The following is a 19,257-nucleotide window of genomic DNA, read 5'->3' on the forward strand; positions in this document are numbered from 1 at the left end:
TATATATATATATATATATATATATATATATATATATATATATATATATATATATATATTGCACTGCCCTTTCCAATGGGCTTCGAAGATAAAAATCCTTTATTGATTGGCCCATAAACTGACCTAGGTAAATCTACGAACTCCATTGGATTATTCCTTCTAACTAAGCATATGAACCATGAATTGTCCTAATAAGACAATTCAATTAATCCTTTGTTTTGAAAGAACTCTTCAAGGACCAAGCGATCCCTTGCCTTCATACTTCATATAAAAGTATATCTTTCCACGGATTGAAGGAAAAAAGACAGTTCGATCGAATATTTATTTTTAGATTCTTTTATCTGTTAGAAAAAGAGATAATCTACTTTTTTCCTTTTAGAAAATTGAAAATTCAATAAAATTCAATAAATAAGAAACTGTAAATGAAAGTCTCTTTTCCGGATCTATTCTTCATCACACTGTTGGAACAAAGCAAAAATACTGGATGCAACGATATTGAAATATTTGGTACGTGAAGCCACGATTTGATAGATATACATCGAAATCTACAATCTACTTAATATAATATAGATATATAATCTAGGTAGTAATTAATGATGAAATTAATCTTTGATCTAGAATCAAAGAAAGATAATAAATGCCTCTTATGATGTGAGTTGGAAGGAAGGTTTCTCTGTAGAGGAAAGGAATAACAATTTATTCCTATAATTTTTCCTATAGAAAATCTAGTAACAAGAAGATTTAATCGGAAATATCGACAAATTCTTGTGGAGTCCAAAACAAAAAAATGAAATTCAAAAAAAAATCAACTGCTCCAATTTCATCTCTATCGAATTTTAATATCAGAATAGCGGATATAGTCATGATTCAATAGGTCAGGTCCACTTACTTTTTCTTTTGTTGATTTCTAACCTTTCGAATGGATTTGGTTGGTATAATGGAAAATAGGAATATTCGGTGATTCAAAAAGTGACTTTTCATTATTCAGAAATTCATAATAATGAAAATTGACTAAACAAATGTTCAACTTTATAACTAAGTATAATAATTAAGTATAATGATAATGTATTATCCAGTTAGCTACTTTTTTTATTACAAATAAAAATACAATTCTCCCCTCAAATATGAATACTAGATTGGACTTTTACAAAGCCCCTTATCGGATTTGAACCGATGACTTACGCCTTACCATGGCGTTACTCTACCACTGAGTTAAAAGGGCCTTTTTGATTTAATTCCGGAATTATTCACTATGTGGATAAAATATCTATATGTACATATATTATAAACATAAGTATATATGCATAAGTACATNCATGATTCAATAGGTCAGGTCCACTTACTTTTTCTTTTGTTGATTTCTAACCTTCGAATGGATCTGGTTGGTATAATGGAAAATAGGAACATATACATATATATATATATATATATATATATATATATATATATATATATATATGTGTGTGTGTGTGTGTGTGTGTGTGTGTGTGTGTGTGTGTGTGTGTGTGTTTGTATATCGTCACCTTGTTTGCTACCTCATCCATCAAATTCCTTTCGGTCTTGTATCTAATATTGATGATCGCGCTTAAAAATATAGAAGGAGATCTTTGCATGTGATTATTGGAGAGAAAGAATCTTAATTATTTGGTTTTCAATTTATATATGTGTTAAGTTAGTTTTGGTAAGTCTATGATTAATGGCTACAGGTTGGTAAGTTAGGACTTAATTGAGACATTTCTGTAAGATTCCCCAAAAAAAAGTAAATAAATTGTATACATATTTTATGTTGGGTGTATAAACGACATATAAAATACATACAACTAACATAAATTGTATGTAAGATGTATGTGCTTCAATGAATTTTGTAGAAAAAATTTATATACATGTTGTATATACGTTCTACGTAAAATTTAGCTTTTGACTGGATATGTACAACAAAAAGTTATATACAAATTGTATATAAATTGGAGCTTTTGACCGAATTTGTATATATTTTTTTGTAAATATATTTAGTTACTTTCTATAACTAGGAAAATCTAGTTAAATCGAATAAATAGTATCCTAATCTTGTATATATAGGAAACTAATGGGCTAATTTACAAAAAAATATTAATTTTTGCTGCTTAGTTTTTGGAAATTAACATGTTTTCAAAATTAGACCAATCTGAAGTTTGAAAGTGGTATTTGCCAAATTCAACTTCATATCAAAATTATTTGGAATTGATATATGAGGCGAACTTAGTTGAAGTGAGAGAAACTCTCCCTTCTCTCTAACAAATACCAACCCCCACCAATTAACAAAACAGTCCTATATACAGAAAAACAAATGGAGAACCACACTGCTCTAGAGGAACTACCTCCAAAACCACTGGATATTAAATTCCCTCAGATAACCGAACTTATCTCATTCAAGGATAAACTTCTAACCAATGAACAAGAGAGAAGCTTCTCAATATCCTCACCTCCCCGTTATTTATTGCCTATGGCTGTTGATATCATCAAGGAAGAAGGGGAAAAGGCTTCTGAAGCCCAGGAAAATGAATATGCGGTTCCTGTAACCAGGGAAGATAAACAACGCATTTATTACCCATGGACATTCTCAGTAATAATCAAACTTGAAGGGGGAAAAAATCCTTCACCAAATCCTCAAACGCAAACTGACAGATCTTTGGAAGCCAACAAAGGCATTTCCATTATTTGATCTTGGTGAAGATTACTACACAGTGAGATTCAACAAAGAGGAAAATATGATAAATGCATTACAAAATGGACCATGGTTCATCTTTGGTCACTTCCTATCGGTGCAACACTGGGGACCAAATTTTGTACCTTCAAAAGCCAAACAAACACTCACTGCAATTTGGATACGCCCACCCTAGATCCCCACAAAGTTTTATGATGAGAAAATTCTAGAAAAAGTGGGCAACACAATTGGAAGGATACTCAAGGTTGATGCTTGCACATCAATAGCTCTACGTGAGCGGTATGCCAGACTTTGTGTCGAATTACCTTTGAACAAACCAGCTAAATCCAATGTGTGGATAGGATCCCATAAACAACAAATATTATATGAGGGTGACAAGCTTCTATGTTTGAACTGTGGACATCTAGGACACTCTACTGGCCAGTGCACAAAGATGAAGCATCAAACAACTAACCCAGTAACAAAAGAAAAAGAAGAAACTGAGCAGAGTGGCTACATGCAGGAGCAAAAATCAAATACAAACGAGGAATGGAAGACAATCACTTTTCACAAAGGAAAGAAAAATATGTGATGAATGAAAGCTTAGAAACACCATCAATGGCAGGTATAAATGTCAATATTTTCGACACCACCATAGGTAAGTTCCTTACATCTCAAATTTTAAACTACAAAGCCCATCCTAAACAAAACTCGTTGGGGGATAATAGAACGGGAAAAAAACCTAATGTTGGGGAATACTCCATAAACAAAATAGATATCCATTCAAAAAACCACTTTTCAGTTCTAATGGAACATGACATGATTTTGGATAATACCACAAACCAGTCACCCGGAAAAGTAAAAGAAAATAATATAGAAACAAAGGAATTAGATAACAAAGACAACTCAAATGGACACGTGTCCACTATTACAGACTACTCCCCAAATTACACTCTCTATAATACTACTAATGGAAATAATCAACCCACTACTAAACTTGCCTATATCATAAAACACTCTACTAATGATATTAACTACCCCATGCATGCCACAAATGACAAAACCTACCTGTCAAACCAAGAATCATCCTTGTTCCAAATGGCCAATGATATGGAACACCTACCCCAAACCCAATCTGCTCCTTCTCTTAATAAATCCTCTACGCTACTCCAACCAAACGACATGCAAACTGATTCTACAATCATTGAAATAGATTCAGTGATTTTTCGAGAAACCAACAGAATTTCTAAGTCATCTATAAGATCTTCCACTTTAATAAAAAACACCAAGAATACCTATCTCCAACAGGAGACGTTACAACCTCATTCAAATCCTACGTCACAATCGGCTTCAAAACATGGAAAACCAAACACCTCCCAACCCACAAACAATGAATGCCCCCACAATCTTCATCCAATCCCCGCTGTCGGAGAATCACCAACCATTATCTTGGGTGGAGTTGGGACTAATGAGTCATTCCATCTCCTTCCACATCATGTTGAACGGAAGAGAGACAGTGATTATACTTCAAAACGCTCACTATTAGCCCAACTAATCATGGAGGGTATCCGGTTGTCGATGAACAACTACATGAATCATATTTGGGTGAACAATATTCTTCACCCAGTAGCACCAAACTTGACTCCCAATGCAACTCAAATGATGATGGGAGAGTGGAATATGCCACCCCACTTTGTTCCAGTCCAAAATGCAAACTCAGTGATGGGCCTACCATTCTTCACTCCGGAGATTGCGACCAACATCAACCCAATTTTTATACCATGGAGTGCACATGCAAACCAAACTCTAACTCCAAATGCTCATCATGCACCCCCAATACCTCACCAAGGTCCATCACAACCTCATGCACAAACAAACTTACCACATCAAGAGGACATGATGGAGGAGGCAGTGGAACCCATCAACTTAATCCCAGAATCAATAATCGAAGATTCAAATCTCGGCGAGGTAAAAGTGTTTATCTTCACGGAGATGCAAGAACAAAGGCAAATCCTCAATTGTCCAATGGCACTTTATAAGTGCACAATGGACATAAGACCACCAGCCAATCCAACAGTAGGGCAACATGCAATGATCCTGGTTCCCATCCAGAGAAGGAACCCAGTGCATGCACAAGAGTGCTGGTAAATAGCGACCTACACAACTGGAACATCAACATGAATAGGGCTATCTCATTCATTATATGGAACATTCGTGGTGGAAACAATGATAATTTCAGGTTAAATTATAGGGAAATGATTGACACCCATCGTCCTTGCATGGTCACACTCTCGGAAACAAGAATGGACAATCATATGCCTCTTCTAAATCCATTTGGTTTCTCTGACATGATCGAAATTCCAGCTGATGGACAATCGAGTGGTATGGTCATACTCTGGGACCATACTCTTACCAATGTCCCTAGCTTTGCTCGTAGAAGTCAAGAAATTAGTGCAACCATTGAGGTATTTCCTACTCACAAAACTTGGTTAGTTACCTCTATATATGCTAGTACTAATATTAACTATAGAAATTAAATGTGGAATAAATTATCAACATGCATGCTAATTTTAAGGGGCCATGGCTAGTAGGGGGACTTTAATGATGTATTAGACTCAAATGAAAAATTAGCGGGTAACCATGTTAACAGAAATCGTACTAATTATCTTTGGAGCTGCATTGATAAATGAAAGAATTACAAGAAAATACACATGACTTCACACCATAACAAAAAATGACCCATGTTTTTAAGTTTTACCCGACCTAGCCCACATTGTACATATTTTGAAAGCACTAGCAAATTCAAAATATGTGTTCTTACAACCGTTGTCTCTAACATCTATGGAGTTAAATTTGTGTTCTCATAACCATTGCTTTCACTCTCTCTTCTTCTCACATCTTCTACATATGATTCAAGGGGCCATGTATTTTCTGCTTCTACTCTTGTGTCACTTGATTGCAATGTAAGAAAATTGAAGAGTAGAAGTCCACCATTGAAGACCATTCAAATATTTGCTTTCGAAAATGGGTATTTTTGAATTTGTTAATTGTTTGGATTGGGTGTAATTCCAATTGATTGAAAATATCAAAAGGAGTTCAAAATTTAAATTTGAAGTGATTTGGAGTAGATTTGAGCAAGATAAGAGTTAAATTCAGTGAAGACGCTAGGAAGAAGACGAAGTCAGTTTTTTGTATAACTATGTATAATCTTGTATAATAGCGTATATGAGTGTAGAAACACACCTTATACACTTTTATACACCTTTATACAAGTGTCTGTAGACGAACTTCTTCCACGATTTTCAGTTGCAATTCTTGTTCAAAACCAGTCCAAATCTCCATTAAATGACTTCAAATTTTATATACAACCTCCTTATACTATTTCTAACAAGTCTAAATAACACCCACTCCAAATTTCTCACAAAATCAGATTCGAAATTTAAACCCACATATTTAAGCTTGTTAAAAATCTAATTTTCACCACCCAAATGAATTTGGTTTGTTGAACTAGTCGTAGTTACGGATTCGAAAATTAACTTAAAAGCTTGAGGAATCTTTTTTAAAAATTAAATAGTAATTTTGAGAACCTATTGGGGTTGGATGTTGAATCTTAGCCTATTATTTTTGGGCTAGTTGGTTGTAAATTGAAATATGGGCTACAAAATTGGTAGGGAGCTCAGTTGTTAATGTGAAATTTTCCCTTAATAAATGTTGTTTCATTGATCTTGGTTTTAAGGAATGCAAGTACACCTGGACAAATTGTAGAAAGAAAAATAAAGGTCTGATTATGGAGAGATTAGATAAAATCTTTGCTAATAGTGATTTGATCAGTTGCTTTACTAATGCATCAGTAACACATCTACCCAAAAACTCACTCCGATCACAACCTTTTACTTCTTCAAATAATCCCTAAATCAAACATTGCCCTTCCAAAACCATTTAGACTAGAAACATATTGGTGCAGACACCCGGACTTTAACAACCTAGTAAAAGAAAGTTGGAAGGGATCAAATTACCTAGAATCGTCTAATTCCTTTAGAACTGTTAAAGCCTGGAAAAATAAAGTCTTTGGAGATATCTTCAGAAAGAAAAAAAGAATCCTGGCTAGGTTAAAAGGCATTCAAGAATCAAACCACTACCCTAATAGTATTTTTCTTCAATAATTGGAATATTTATTACAAATTGAATGCAACAACTTTCTGAAAATTGAAGACGACTACTGGAAACTTAGAGCCAGAATCTCTTGGGTTCAAGAGGGTGATGCTAGTACAAAGTTCTTTCACATCATGGCCTCTAACAATAAAAGGAAAAATAAAATTATGTTCTTTAAAAATGATCAAGGTGACTGGATCAATGATCATTTGGAAATTCTAAAACATACCCATCAATATTTCCTCAACACTTCCACAACATCTCATGAATCCACCAACTGGATGAACATTCGTCAAGATCCTATAAGCTTCAATAAAACTGATCTCAAGAACTTGGATAATCCCTTAATGCCTTTTGAGGTCACAAATGTTGTTTTTTCGTTTAAACCCTTTAAGGCACCAGGGCCAGATGGTATTCGTCCTTTCTTCTATCAAAAATATTGGAAAACCGTTGGGTCATCGGTTATAAATTATTGTCTCCAAGTATTCCGCAACAATACAGCCCCAATGGGTATTAATAATACCTATATTTGCCGTATTCCAAAAATCCATAATGCCAACATTTTAAAAGAAATCGGCCAATTGGCCTCTGCAATACGATATACAAAGTCATTACAAAGATTATTGCTAACAGAATATACCCTTTCTTAATGACTTGATTATCCCTTTTCAAGCAAGTTTCGTTAAGGTTAGAAGAACTAGTGACAATGCTATCATAGTCCAGGAAAGCATCAATCAATTTAAAAAATAAAAGGAAAAAGGGCTAGTATGATCCTAAAGCTAGATTTAGAAAAGGCTTTTGACCGACTAGAATGGTCTTTTATTTATTGTACGCTTAAATTCTTTAATATTCTACCATCAATCTCTAAATTATTCATGCACTAGATTTGTACAAGCAATATAGCGATTCTAGTTAATGGCTCAACTACTGAATTCTTTAGTCCAAGCAGAGGTATTAGACAAGGATGTCCCTTATCACCTTATATTTTCATACTTTGTATGAAAATGTTCTCCCGTCGAATCTCTCTTGAAGTTGACATTTGCCAATGGGATCCCATACACCTAAGCCCCCAAGATCCCAGCATATCTCATCTATTCTTTACTGATGATCTTACTCTGATGGCTAGGGTGAATGAGAAATCATGCAACTCTATAAAAAATAGTCTATCTCTCTTCTGCAAATTATTAGGCCAAAATATCAATCTCCAAAAATCAAAGATCATTCTTTCAAAAAATTGTGCTCCTAATTTAGCTAAGGAAGTAGCAAACAGTTTCAACATCAACAAAAGCAACACCTTCGGAAATACTTAGGATATCCAATTCTCCAGAATCAACCAAATCCTAGGGACTACCAATTCATTATTGATAACATGCAAAGAAAGGTGACTGCATAGAGAGCAAACTTTCTTAATATAGCTGGCAGAACAACCCTAGCAATCTCCACCCTTAACTCAATTCCGATTCATGCCATGCATTACACCTACCTCCCTACAAAAGCCCTCAAACAGATAGATCGTATCCAACTCAATTTTATTTGGGGTTCCACTACTGAATCCAAGAAGCCTCACTATGTAAGCTGGAGCAATATTACCAAAACAAAAGGAGAAGGGGGTCTTGGCTTAAAAACAGCCAAAACCAAGAATTTAACTATAATCTTGTGTGGAGGATTCTGACAAATGCCACAATTACATGGTCGAGGCTCCTCATTTTCAAATATACCAATAACAGCCAAAAAATCATCACCTCCTTCATTTAGAAAAGTATCCTCAAAGGGCGGTTATTTGCTCAAAAGGCATTGCGTGGCAGCCCAATAAAAATTCGAACCTTGGTCTTTGAACCTCCAATTGAATACCGAACCTTCAACCGCTAAGACAATGCATTGAAGGACCTCTTAGCAGAGGAGAATTAACCATCATGGTCAAAAACATCTTTTATTATGGCCAGTGGGATCTCGCAAGAATTTCCTTTATTCTTTCAAAGAAAATTAAGACAAAAATTGATCAAATACCAATAAAGCCTGGGAACAATGATACACCGGTTTGGAATCTCAACACCAATGGGTGCTTTACCAGCAAATCTTGCCTTAAAATTATCAATAATACCACCCCCATCAATATGACTTCATGTGGATTTGGAAATTGAAATGCCCCAATAAAATAAAATTCTTCCTTTGGCAATGCCTTTATAACAGAATTTCTTGTTGCCAATACTTGCAACATATTGGCATTAACTAGATAGCAATTGTCCTATGTGCCACGAAGAAGAGTAGTCCATTGCTCACATCTTCATTCGATGCCCCGTTGTTAAAACCCTATGGGACAATCTAGGAATCAAAAATCCAACCATAACTGCCATATAACACTGGCTGCTTCACACAAAAAATCTTTGGCCAAGTTTTAAGTCCCCCCATATTGACTGGCAAGACCTCTTTCCCTTTATAATATGGGGGATATGGGTAAATAGGAATAATAACAACACCAACAACACAACTCTTCGTTCGTCACTCCAAATAATTCTAAGTCATCCCTAGAATTCCGCTTCATGACATTAAAAAGTCATTCCACTCAAGCCATTACAACAATACAAATAAATTGGCACACTCCACAGAAAGGTTTGATAGAGCTTAACATAGATGGAGCGTTTGAAAACTCTAAGGCTTAGGTGGAGTATTTAGGGACAGTACAGGAAAATGGATATTAGGATTCCAGAAATACTGTCATGGCCTATTTCCTTTACATATTGAATTGCAGGCACTCCAGGAAGGGCTACAATTGGCAGGCAGGTTTGAACTATTTCCATTAGAAATAGAAACGAACTCAACGGAAGTGATAAATGCTATTAACAATGGACATGTGATACTAGCTAATCTAATTCACTCTTGCAAGTTATTAATGCGCCAGGAGAAGGGCCTTCTACTTCCACATAACTTCAGACAAGGAAATGCAGTTGCGTATGCTCTAGCAAAGGAAGCAAAAAACAAAAAAACAAACAATATAATCCGGGAAGAACTAAATTGTTTGCTTAACCGCCTCTTTCTGTGAAACAACATCTAATCATAATTGCATATCTCAATTTGTAATATGCTTAGAACCCTAGGAAATCAAAATATTGCAAGTGACAATAGCTATTTGTATGCAAGATATCTAGCCCAAAATGTCACCTCTAGTGACACTATGACATGTAATATGTTAAACTCTATTTAGTAAGTAATATATAAATCCTATTAGTACTAAAAAAATTTTAACTTCATATCACCCTAACACATCTCGCACCACCCAAAATAAAATAAAATAAATAGAGTTAATAGAGCATATTTTTACAATTTGGCCTAATAAATATAGTAATTGGGGTAAAGAGTATAGACAAACAAAGAAAAGGAAAAATACATTGTAATAAACACGACAAAGTGATTTTGGTGGTTGGGTGAACAAAACATGATATAATTGTTTGCCAAATACTAGTGAAAATTTTAGCTCATCAACAGTGTTTCGATATTATTAAACAAGAAAATTATATACTTATCACTTTGTAAATTCCAAAATTTTTGAAATATTTCTTTCACTGATTTATTTTAAAATTTAATGGCACTTCAAATAATTACATTACAAAATAGAATGATCTTTTTCATCCCGTCATAACCTTTCGGGATAACTACAATACTCTTCATTCATAAAGTATTACTATCTGCTTTTTTGGTTTTCGACGATCAACCTAACTTTTATTTTTAAACATAAGTTCAATATAGAAAATTCAACGATAGGAAGAAAAATTTAACAAGTAGCTATGTATTTTCATAGGGGCATAATCTTTTTTTTATTGAAGATGTTTTTTCATAATTTTTACATGCGGGGCTAGACTTCTAGTTATTCATGCACGAGTCCGAAATCAAAATGTGATTCTTTTTTACTCAAATGACCGAAATATGTGGGAAAACAAGTTAGTTAACAAAATATATATAGCGTCTTTTTAAAAGACGATGTACTTTAACGGTCGTTTGGCCAGTTAAGTATAGCGTCTTCCAAAAAGATGCTATATATATAGCGTTTTTTACTAAAACGCTATACATATTAAGTGAGCCCACAAATAATTCTTCTGTGGTTAACTGACATAACAATAATTCAACTGGGTATAGCGTTTTAAGAAAAATGCTATAACTCTAATAATTGAACCCCAGGCTGGTTTTTGCCTTATTTAAAGAGGTGAAGGATTTTGTAAAAATCCAACATCTTCAAGTGTTCTAAAATTTTTCAAGTGTTCTGAAATTTTTCTTTGTTAAGTTGTTGCATTTTGTCATAATGTCTGAAGAGCGAGGGATTCATTATATTGGGGGGGAGGGGGGGTGAGGTTGTGGTGGCGAATAACTCAGTAAGTTATAGTTTATCTCCACAGTGTCATGTTAAGTTGCCACTTACAATGGAGTACGATAGATTGATTTTGTTGTTAGGTAATAAAATGAGTATGAGCAAACATTCGATGAATCTTAAAATAATCGGAAAATATCTGTATTTTGTGACTCCGCAAGGGGTTGCTTGTTATGATGAGTTTAACATCGAAGACGATAAAACTCTGAGAAATTTTTTGGAGACTCCGGATGAATACAGGAAATTTATTGTGATAAAATTATTGGAAATGTACGTCAAGGCTGAAGACGTTCACAATAATGAGGTTGCGCAAACTAGGGAAATCCCCCAATCATCGGGTGGTTATTTTGGAGCAATTTTAGCCAAACAGGTTCCGGCTGAAAGAGTTTGGACGGATATAAGCTTATCTCCACGGGCGAATGAGGAGCGAGGAGATAATTTCTCCACTCGTATCCATAATCCACAAGCCGATTGATAAACTTCAATTTTCCTTTGTGTTACATCGATGTATATTTTGTGTATTGTATTTGTATTAATACTCATATATTCCACAGGGTGTACCGACCAGATATGAATTTTACAAGTTATGAACCAAACGGCCAGTTGGAATATGCCTAGTTTTGGTGTGTTGGATCATGGAGATCCATCCGGGAGTCAGCATCAACAAGATAATGTGCATCATGGGATATCAACACATTATGATTTGTAAGTGAATATATAAAGTTATGTGTATTTTTTGGACCAATTTCAGTAACTCATTATTTCTTTGGTTGTGCAGTGAAAACGAGCAACTTGATGGTCCTGTCCTCGCTCAATTGCCCGAAGACAACGCATTTACTCGGGATCTGGCAGATGCGCGGAATCAGAAAGAGAATAGTGATTATGAAAACAATGCCGATGAGTCTGGAGATGAAACACCCTTCCTTGACGAGGGTGATGAGGAGGAGGAAGAGAATGCCGAACCTGATTCGATGAGGGAGCATGCTCCACCTCCCGTTAAACCGAGAGTGTACGAGTCTCACGTGCCATTTCATTCAAGGAATATTCCCTACCTTGATCATTTTTCAAGTACGCCGGATATAGACGCCCTCACAAGGGATATTGACAAAATTCGGACAGCAATGTGGGATGAATCTAGACCAACGGTGCTGTCAAAGGGCATGCTTTTTCCTGATAAGGCGCGCCTAAGCAGGGTGGTGAAAATGTACAGCGTAAAAGAGTGCCATGAGATGATAGCATGAGAGTCATCTCTGGATGTATACAAGGTGTTTGCTGTAGATGATTTGCGGGTTGTAACTGGATACTGCGGTGATAAAGAAGAAAACAAATATGTGGAAAGTGGGTAAATACATTAGCACTCACAATTGTGAAATGGACGCATTCAATGGGAATTACTTCAACATGGATGTTGACTTGATTTCTCTTCTCTTGATTCCACACATTGAAGCGTACATATGGTACAAGATCGAAGAGTGTATTACATCAGTTCACCAGGAATATGGGTGTACTATTACCAAAAGAAAGGCATATTTCGGGCGCAAACGTGCATTTAAAATTATTTATGGTGACTGAGATAAGTCATTTGCATCTCTACCCAGGTACATGGCCGCATTGCAACACTTTAACCCCGAGACTATTGTTGAATTGAAGCTTGAGCGGCGTGCAGGAATACCGGAATATATATTCAGATATGTGTTCTGGGCATTCAAACCAGCAATTGATGGTTTTGTGCATTGTCGCGATAACATCCATAGACGGTACTCATGTCTATGGAAAGTATGATATTAAGTTGTTGATTGTCGTTGCAGTAGATGCCAATGGACAAATATTTCCCCTATCTTTTGCCGTATGTGCCAATGAAAGCCAAGAGATGTGGACGCTATTTTTGAACCACTTGAAGGAGCACGTTGTCAAACAACGTTCAGGTATTTATCTAATATCCGATCGACATGGGGGTATATTAAGTTCTGTAGAACATTTGCTTGAATGGCATGAACCGTATGCATACCATCGTTACTGTGTGAGGCACCTGAAGGCCCATTTCCAGAAGAAATATCTCAACAAGTACTTGCATGATTTAATGTGGATGGCTACAACTGATCACCAGAAGTGCGAATTCAGGAGGCACATAGAATCGATCCGACAGAAAGACAAAAGACCCTATCATTGGTTGATGCGACATGAGCTTCACAAGTGGACATTGCATACGGATGGTGGCAGAAGATGGGGAACTGACTACAAATGTGTCAGAGTCTTTCAACGGGTTATTGAAGTCTGGACGTGGATTGCCTATCATTGCCATAGTGCGGATGTCATTCCAACAGATGGCGGAGAGGTTTGTTTAAAGGCATAGAGGTGCATCAGAATTGATGGAGAGGGGTGTTGAATTTATGCCAATACCAATGAAAAGATTTGAGAAATACAGGAGGCGAGCACATTGACATTCATTTTTACAGTATTGCAATGAGCGAAATATTTTTACACGTAGTATTTTCATAATGTGTTTGTAATAAGTGTATGTACTTGTTTATCTTGCAGAATGTATAAAAAAAAAATTATGCTTCCATTACTGTTACATCTTTTTGATATTTAACATTAATATCTCAGTACAACAATCTAACAAAAACCCATTTAAACAACCAAAAAAATTGTCATTCGCCATTATCGTCGCTGTGTGGCACTATTTCATTGTCATTGTCTTCAACTTCTTCTTCAACATCGTGTATGTACCCTTCGGGACGGAGGGCATCGTAATCTAGGCCCCAATTGACACATATTTATCGCATTTCACCGCTATCATCTAAGACCACTTGCCTGGTTTCTACAACAATATGGGACACCTACGTCCAACGTCTATGGTAGAAACTTAGGTAGTTCTTCCCACCCGACAACTGTTGGGAAAACAGGATAATCATTGTCTCTATGAAATTTATTATTTTTTAATAAATCCTAGTACTGATCCTCCGTTCCTCTCAAGATGTTAAGATCATCCATTGCATGATGAACAACAAGTGCCTTTTCCATCTCTAGAATCTCCTTCATCAGATGCCTAATCACTTCTGGTTCATCTTTGTGTTTGTTTGTTTGGAAGGCTGCAGACAGTGTTGTGGCACAACAAGCCCATGCCAGCGAGACAGTACTTCGTAATCACACCATTTTGAGTAAAGGGGAACCCATTGTAGTTTTTCGTAATCACTTATTTTTGGGAATAAGAGATACTTAAATGATTCATTTCTATGACTACAAGGATACTACGCTAAAGGACACTACGTTTTACTACGCTAAAAGGTCGAGTACTCCTAAAAGGTCACTATAGTACAAATACGAATACTACATTAGGCCACAAGATATCACTCCAGGGTACTAAAGTAAAATTTATCTAGTTTACTAGTCTTTTAGAAAATTAATAATCTAAACCAGATAAAAATAACAAATCAATTTAATTACAAAACAATCACGAAATTACATATACCACAGTAAAAAGTAACTAATTAATATTTTTTTAACAACTAATAACAATTTCTCTATTTTACAAATTATTTTAGCACATTAATACTATAGTCCGGATAAAAATAACAAATTAGTTAAACCGCAAAACAAACACAAAATAACATAGAGCACATAAATAACAACTATGCATTTTTTTATACAAGTTTTATCAAAAACTAAATCGGAATACCTCAATTTAAGGTTTTAGGAAAGTCGAAGAATTTATGATTTTGAGTCGAAACAACCAACAACGTCTGAGATAACTCCTTAGCTAGCACGTGAGACCGAGAATCTTTACTTTATGTGGGACGGGTAGCCTCCACTCAAGCTTTTAGTGTTTAAAAATGGGGGGTGGGGGGAGGGGGGAACCGTTCTGTTTTGGGGAAAGGGAAGAAGACGTTATATTTATATGTATAGCGTCTTTTGTAGCGCTATAGTATAACGTCTTAATAAAAGCGCTATATTTTCTCGCTTTTTTTAATTCAAATATAGCGTCTTTTTGAAAGACGCTATACTTAACTGGCCAAACGACCGTTAAAGTATAGCGTCTTTTAAAAAGACGCTATATATATTGTGATAATTAACTTTTTTCCTACACATTTCGGTCATTCGAGTCAAAAAGAACCACATTTTGGTTCCGAACTCATTCATGCACTTATTACTTAATCTGAATAGCATATACAAATACCTCCATCTTTTTTTTTTCATTAATATTCGGATACTTTTCACTATTTTACTTAAATGGAAGAAAATAGTCTTTTTTAAAATTTTATATAACAAGTAACTTCATTCAATTCACTCTTTAATTATACGCATGTTAACAATTTGCCCCTTTTAAACTCTATGGGCAGTTTGCTCACTGGAATTTTAAAATATATATATTTTTGCAACATTTATGATTATTTTATGTTAAGATAACTTTATATTTCAATTTTAATGTTATATTTTACTGAATCTTATATGATATATGCAGATTAATTTTATTGCATAAAGTACCTAAAAACTAAAAAAACTATAACTACAACTTTATATTTTTTTAATATATCTCAGTTTTTGATGAAATCAACCAAATATTTGAAAAAAAAAATCAGTTTGGATATTTTTATCTCTGCAGTGGCAAAAACAATATTCTTTATTTGATCAATGCTCATTTATTAGCTCACCGACAAATAATGATAATTTTAATTGCTCTTAGAAATAAGCATGCACTTCCAATTTTTAAATATTAAATTTGAGGCATAAGAGAATCCTAGTTGTCCTCAATAAGGTCCGTTCATGTCATATTTCTTCTAGAAACTACGACTTGGATTTGTGGTGAAAGAGTTTATCCTACGTGCTACAACGATATGTTACAACGATTCTAGTGGAGTGAAAAGTATTTCCTCGTTATTTATTAATTTTTTTGCCTAATATTCTTTTTATTCCCCCAAAATATCTATAAACGTCATCATTTTCCAAATTTCTTGTTTGCTAATTTCAACAAAAATTGCAGTTGGGAAAATGTAGGCTTACTACAATATTTGTAAAAAAATTCACGCGAGATGGCCCAACCTTAGCTGAATTCACAAATCACCATATAGGAATGAACATGTATAAATTCAAAGATTTTTACCAAGCTATACACTTTATGAAACTTTTTTTACCCTTCCTACTCATATGAAAATATCTTTAAAATAGTACGTGACATTTCAGCTCTTATCAAATTATGTAATTTCATTCGTCTCCATATACACTCGCACACTCATATCGTTTTGAATTTTCATTGGAGGACACTGTTCGTTCACTCTGTATTTTGTTTGAATGAGTTTATCATTGCGTGATCTGCGATTGCGGCATTCACAACACTATAACTGATTACAATTCCGTCAACATCGGAATCTATATATCTCCCGAAGTTAAGCCTGCTTATGCTGCTTCACCGGCGCTTTTTCGCCTTCTCTTCGCTCTGGACAGGAGCGCTAGTGGACACGGGGAAGGAGCAGGCGAAGCGTGTCGTTCGTAATGGAAAGAATGCCGTGTCGTCTAGCGGAGCCTAGAAGAAGGTGACTCGCGCAGACAGCCCACTGACAATTGCACTCAAGCATTATCGTTAGTTTTGACATTGTAATTCAGTCGCATCCTCAAATTCAAGCTAGAAAAACAATTTCCAACATATAATTCTTTTAGAAATCCGTTATATGTTCGAGATGATTAAGAATACTTCACATTCATTTGCAATCGTTTATTCTGAAAGGTTTGTTTTGAATTTGTTGTGTTTTTATGGAAAAATGAGAAAATCATCGTTAGAGAATGATTATGCAGAAATTTGGCATGAATTGCGTATTCTTTTGGTTGTATATTGTAGAGTATAAATTTTGTAACTGAAAAATATTCTCTCCCTTCAATCCCGCGTCTAATTATAGATGCCCACATAAATAAGGAGACTATATTAGACGATTGTATTAATTTTATAGGGAAAACATGTTTATGGTGGGTAATTTATAATACTTGAATATTTTGGTAAATAAGTTTCGTGTATAGAAAAAAAAAAATTCAAAAATTCAATTTCAGAGTTATATTTGACTATAATATCTGTAATAAAAAGTGCTTTACTCCTAACTGGAATATTTTGGCGCGGAATTTAATTAGACCACACCAAAGGGAATATTGAATATCGGATGAAATGCCAAAAGAAAATGAAAACAGGCTACAAACATACTCGTGGAGCTGTGACTTGTGAGCCACGTTGACCCCTTATTAATATTGGGGCCAATAGAAAAGACAAAAGAAGAAATATTGTGTAAAAAGCAAAAGAGAGACAAAAACAGAAAAAATATCGTGTGAACTCTAGTGTGCCATATGGGTGGAATGGTTGGAAATAATTATTTGTATTCAATGTTTGAATTAAATTAATAAAAATGTAAAATATTTTAACTAAATACTTTATCCATCATGAGGATTCATAATTTTTTTTTTTTTGGGTAATGGATTCCATAAATTTTAACAAAGAGGACTCAGTCTTTTTATATTTAGATTAAATATTATATATGCAATTGGCATGTATATTGTTTTTTTTAATTTATAAAAAAATCACTTAATATACAATAATAGCATTGGTGCTTCTAGTCTGGTATCCATAAATTTCAACAAAGTTGACGCCATTTTTTTTAAAGACTCAATAAATTATGCAGCCAATTGTTACGTTGACATCCACAGCTGGCAAGAAATATGGACCGCTAAATTTAATGGAAATAAAAATAGTTATTTTTTCTACCACCTCAAACAATGTTACAAAATAAAATAAATAAACAAAATAAATAGACGAAATTAAAAATATAAGAAACAAAGAGAAATAATAAACTCCGTTGCCAGTGACTTCTATTCAAGAATCACCATTTATTTTTAATATAATAAAAAATCATATTCCGTGAAAACTACTCCGTTATTAAAAGATCAATATCTTATGCACAACGTACAAGTTTCAATTCCTTGTCGCCGTTGACCCACTGGGTTCCCTCTTAACTTAAAAAAGACAACCACCAAAGGATGAAGTGCAGTGGAGGAGATTGCTCTTCCCTTAACCAGAGGTCTCAAGTTCGAGCCTTGGGTATGAAAAAAAGCCCTTGGTAGGGAGCGCTTCCCCCCGAATGGGGCCCTATGCGATGCGAATCCGGATATAATAGGGCTCTAATGCTGGTACCGGACACCGGGTGAGAAACCAAAAATAAAAAAAACTTAAAAAAGACAAACAGATTACAAAATTAGTTAAAAGTGAAAAAATAAAGAAGTACAAATAGCACCTTAAGCTGATTTAAGAGAATTGTAAAGCTTTAGAAACAATATTTACTAATTTAAAAGAGAAGTGGATATTTTGGAAAAGATAAAAACAAAAATTAAATGATAGGTTGATATAAAACAAAAACAAATGATAGGTTGATATCCAATAGACATTGTCTTCTTGAATGAGAATTATTTTTTTCAACACAAAATTAGAGGAAGAAATTAATTCACTTAAATACCAAGTTATAAATGTTTACATTAGTTTTTTTTATTAATGGCTAGCAAATTCAATTAAGGTAACATAATAGACTTCGATTTAGCTAATGGGGAGAATTACACGTATCTTTCCCAAGGTTCGGTATGTTTAATATATCTCTGTATGGTCTTAAATATTAGACACATTTCTCCAATTTCTAAATTCAATTTTTCCTATTATAAATGATTATTTAAGTAGTTAACTTATATAATCAGACAAATATAAATTTTTTTTACCTACTATTATTATTATTATTATTTAATATGTTTAGTAAATTATTTATTTTTCAAGTTATCAATTTATATTGTGGACACTTAATCGTAATAGACTTTTAGATAATGCTATAAGGAATTTAAATTTTATGCACTGTCGCACAAATCATTTACTTATTAGTTAATTTCAAGTAAATCTCTTAATAATTATTAATTAATAACCCAGTTAAATTGATAATTAATTTAGTATTACATGTTAAAAGTCACTGACAATCTATAAAAAATGATTTGCACTGTTAGTTTCTATAACTAAAGTCCTGTAAAATTATTTTTACACAATCTAAGA

The 19,257-nt window shown here is 34.2% G+C and overlaps 1 non-coding gene across 1 annotated transcript; it reads right to left on the reverse strand.

Annotated features, from left to right (window-relative positions):
• Positions 1-1,150: 1,150 nt before the first annotated feature.
• On the reverse strand, positions 1,151-1,222 carry TRNAT-GGU. Its single transcript has one exon. It is a non-coding gene; the product is annotated as a tRNA-Thr (tRNA).
• Between the last annotated feature and the right edge of the window lie 18,035 nt (positions 1,223-19,257).

This window comes from Nicotiana attenuata, unplaced genomic scaffold (assembly GCF_001879085.1).
Source record: "Nicotiana attenuata strain UT unplaced genomic scaffold, NIATTr2, whole genome shotgun sequence".
NCBI classification, from domain to species: Eukaryota; Viridiplantae; Streptophyta; class Magnoliopsida; order Solanales; family Solanaceae; genus Nicotiana; species Nicotiana attenuata.